Genomic DNA, 4902 nt, shown 5'->3' with positions numbered 1-4902 from the left:
ATCTTATCGGACACTCTCCAGCCATAAACTAACACTTGCAGCGGGACTTCAAAGGTGCGGCAGGTAACAGAGGTGAGAAAAAGGGCCCGCGTGCTCTCAGGGGCCTTCCAGAGATGAAATGGAGCTGATTAGCAGGAGTGTGCAGCAAAGCCCCCGTGGGGCAGCAGCTGGAAGAGAACTCCCCAAGGGACCGCGGAGACGTGTAAGTTTTGACAGCTCCCTTCTCTTCCCTCTGGACACCACGGGGTCAGGGCACCCTCGGAGGGGCCCGGGCTCCGTGCTGCATAGGAAGTCAGTAGTAATTGCCATTCAGCCGGTGGGACAGAAACAGAGACAACAATAACCGGCAAAGAACACACAGCCCACTTCCTCTTTGTCTCCGTGTGTTTTAAAGAAGGATGCTATCTCCTCTCTAGCAGAACAAAGCTGCAATAAAGTTTTCACAATCGAATCCAGTGTTGCAGAAGCTGCTGAGGAGGAGCGAGCATCCAGGCGGCAAGGAGCCCGTTGATGCTGTGCACTTGGAGCCCCCCGAAAAAGCGCAGATGGGGCAGCTTGTTGCATGACAAGACCACATTATTTTGTTAATGTAACTCCATTTGTCTTTGATCCAATCTCATGTTGTCATGGCCGGTGTGAAAATCCCTATTAAGGGCATGATCCAGCGCCACGCTCATTGTAATTGTGATAATCTGCTGCATTGAAATTCCACTTTGTTCCTTTTGTTTCTTTGTCACCGAGCACAATGCGAGGTTAATTAGCAGCCACTGGTAACCCCTGCATTCCTGGGTACTCCTTCCCAGCTGAAGTGCGCTCTTCGCTGGCAGACGGAGACCAAACGCAGGGCCCTGAGCCGATTGTGAGCAAGCACGATACAAACCCGGCGCGCAGCTAATCCCTTTCAGACATCACCAACCGTAATTGTCTCTCATCAGTAATTGCTCTTATCATTTCTTTACATGGCGTTTAAACACACAGAACTGGATTTGGAAGGAAATTAGAATATGTCAGCAGATGAGGTTGCTGTGATTATATTTGTCCAAACATTAAACTGCTTTAATTAGAATTTGTTTTATATGTAATTCCAAGATGTCACATTTGTAAGTTCCTTTCTTCTGTGGTGCAGAAACTCTCAGTGCAGCACATTTATCTGCAATACTTCCCTTCCACCACTTCACATCTCCCATTCCCTGGTGGTCTAATTTATGTTAAGTCACAAACCTCCCCTATGGCTGTTTTGAAATGTTCAGAATGGAGACTGTGTGCTGCAGGTTTATGCCAGCCTCCACAATCCCCTGTGTAATTGTTCTCTCTGGGAAAAGCACATCTCAGTGAAACCATCTGCAAGTCCATGGGGCTGTTTCCCAAAGAATGAGTGGACTTCTTAGGGGGTACCACTGAAATCCAGCTTCTCTTGTGAAGCAAGTAATTAATTCAAATCTCAGGAAGTCAATAACTGGCCCGGATCAGAGGCGTGTAGCACACAACTGCCTATTCCTCAGAATGTGCTCCCCGACTTCTACAGGAAGTTGGCAAAAAAAAAAAAAAAAAAATCGGTTTGAATGAGATGCACACACTGTTATCAGTTAGAATGATAACACAGTGTACCCAGAAACGTGAGAAATTTATCTTGAATGACAATATTATTTATTTTTAAAATGACAATTCTGCTGATTCTTTAGGATTAAAGCTAAAAGTTGTTTATCTGAATATTTTGCAAAAGGTTTCAACTGTAGAAAACTCTTGAAGATTGATTTTTCATACATAATAAAATTGATTATTTTGATTCAGAGGACTGATAAATCCTTGAGCAAAGTAGCTCTATCATTGTTACACAGATCATTGAATTAACTCATTAAAAAAAAAAAAAAAAAAAAAACTGGACAAGCATTAGTATAAATCAAAAAATTGAAATAGGTTACAGCAGAAGCTTTGAACATTGACACAATGTCCTTCCACGTTCACAGAAGGATCCGTCATGACTTGGAATCAAACATGTATGTTTGAAGCCTGTGCAACTCAAATGCTTCAGAATTTAGGTTAATTTTTTAAGTCAGGATACCAACTCAGTTATTGTGCTGCTTATGATACATTTAACCAAATGCACACAAAGCAGAACTTGTTTTTTCCATCTACACTATTTACAAATCTTGGATTTTGTGAAATCTTACCGTGGAAATCCACACTTAATACCAAATACCACTGATCGCACTATCAATTGTTTACCACTTGTCAATAAATCTCCTTGTGTTTCTAAAAAAAAAAAAATCATACAAGGAACTTCATATTTCAAAAAGCTTGTATTAATTCTTATCAAGTTCAGCTTTTCCGAATTATGCACAGGGTAGACCCAGTTTCAAATATTAGTGATGATGAACTGAAAACATGGAGTTCTCTTCATTTGTTACTTTTTTTGGGTCTCATTACATTCATTAGCCAAAGCACAGAATGATGAAATGCGATGAAAGAGCCAGGCCAGCACTTTCACAAACCTCAAATGAACATCACTTACTGGCTTGCTGCCTCCATCTTACTTTTCTGTGAATTATACAGAGCAGTGGATAAGAGGAGTGAGATGCTGTTTCTTGAATATGACTTGCTATGTTTTATTGACTTTTTGGGTTAAGAGCAGAACTTGAAGATGCTGGCCTGCCTCACCCCGTATCACTGCTTCGGACTTGAAATCTAACTTTAGGCCAGAATGATACAGGAGCTGTCAGATGTAGAGATGGGTTCGATTTAATGTCTTGCATAACTAAGTATTCTTATCACACATGCTCACATTATAAGAATAAATTGGTATGTACTCATGATGTGAAACAACAATGATGCATGGTTTTACAATTATTTACAAACATCAACATATTTACCCCCCTTTACTCTGACAACCCTTTGTAAAATCCAAATACCTTTAAACGGGAATTGATTACAAAACAGTTTAAATTTGTGTCTGTGTGTAACAACAGAGAACATTAACGAGGGCAAAAAGAGGATTAGTTAGAAAAGTAGTCAAGAGATCCGACTCTGGAGGAGCTGCACACTAAGAACTCAGGTGGATAAATTCTGTTGACAGGACAGCCATTGGTGTTGCAGTACAAGCTCACTTTATGGGATAATGCTACAGGGCATGTTTTTGAAGAACGTCCTAAGAAGTCCTATTTGCAGTTTGCCATAGGCCACAATTACAAACAAGAAATATGGGGTAAAAATATATTTTTTAAACTATTAGCAAAAAAGCACAGTTCCAACATAACAGGAATGGCAGTGTCATGCTGTGGGAGTGTTGCTCAGGGTTTTTTGGGAGATAGATGACACTAAATGAAAACCTGCAAGGAAACCTGTTAGAAGCCGACATGGAATTTAGACTCGGGTGGAACTTAACCTTCCAGCATGACAGTAACCCTAAACACACAGCCAGATCAAACTCTATCCATGTGTTGCAGTGGCTTAGTCAAAATCCTGTTCTAATTCTAGAAGGGAATCTATGGAGAGACTTGAAAATTACTGAATACAAAGGTATACCACACTTTTTAGATTTGTATTTGTAAATAAAACCTAAAGGCCTTTTATACTTTTACCCTTTACTTTACAGCGATGAGCTACTTTGTGGCACTCCATCATACTGGACTCCAATAAAACACATAATAGCATCTTGTTTCCACATGGCAAAATGCTCAACAACTCAAGAGGTACTAACATTTCATGTAGAGTGTGGTGTGAAAGTTTCTCATAAAACTTCCCGACGCACTTCTTCTCCCGGCGGGGCGGGGGCTGAGGCTAAACGCCTTGCTGTGCTGCTCCCCGCGGCTAATTGTTATCCAGCCCAATCGAGGAAGCCACTGCTGCGCTCCCAGCCTCTTTCCCCCACAACAAGTGTAAATACGGATCTAAATAACAAACAGAGGCATGCAAGCCTGTGTGTCACAGAGAGCTTCACAGGGCTCAGCCTTAGCCGTGCACCGGCCACCTTAATGACTCTCTCAAAGGGAGCCGTGCAACGGCTGGCTAATTTCTTTTCTCCGGCGTCATTAGATGGCACTGTAGCGGACAACTGAAAGGCAGGGACCACTGAGCAGATTATTGGTGTACATCTTTTAAAGAATTTCACTTGTATGACAAGAGAAGTTATGAAAAATGAACAATTTGATATTAAATTAAGAAGTCTTATGGCGATCACTTGTTTTTAAATGACCAAAAACTTTGGACTTTGCAGGTTCATAGATTTCTTGTAATACTGTTAGCTCAGTGTCAAATTTATAGCTTTTTTTTTTTTTTGCACTGCAGCCCTTACGGATTGTGTTTGACATGTCAAAAAAGACAGATTTGTTAACATTAGCTCTTGTCAACACCTGCTCTCCCTTTGCATCTGACTTTTTTTAGGCTGTGTCTGAAAACGCCAACGCTTTCACCCGAGTCTGACTCCACTTGACCTTTGGCGCAGTGAGGAGTTCTTCTTCTTGCTGCATGGAGTGTGTGTTGTGCAGCCTTATTAAGGGCCCTCGAGCATATCAGCAAGTTATGAGTCCTGCCTCCTTCTGGCGTACTCCTTGGTTGGTTGAGAGCATTGTGCTGGGCTGGAAAAGGGCTCGCCCTCACGGCCACAAATCAGCCTCAACAATCTTCAAAGGACGGGCTTCTCCGTGTGATTTACAGCCCCCACAGAGACAAAGTTAGGCACAGCCACTGTCTCTGCACCTGGGCCTTTATCAAGCAAGCCAGGATGAGCTCTTTGCAGAAGACATTCAAATGTACAAGGAGCAGATTAGGCTGACTCAATCTTTTTTTGCTTTGAGGAGAGAAGGAGAGGTTGGGGGTGGGGTTGGAGGGGTGGAGGTGGGGGGGGGGGGGGATGACTGGACTTAAAAAAAAACCCCCCCCCCCCCCCCCCCCCCCCCCCCTTTT

The sequence above is a fragment of the Poecilia latipinna genome, unplaced genomic scaffold, assembly GCF_001443285.1.
Source record: "Poecilia latipinna isolate Pla-1442-1.1 unplaced genomic scaffold, P_latipinna-1.0 Scaffold344, whole genome shotgun sequence".
NCBI lineage: Eukaryota > Metazoa > Chordata > Actinopteri > Cyprinodontiformes > Poeciliidae > Poecilia > Poecilia latipinna.
This window is presented reverse-complemented; position numbering follows the sequence as displayed.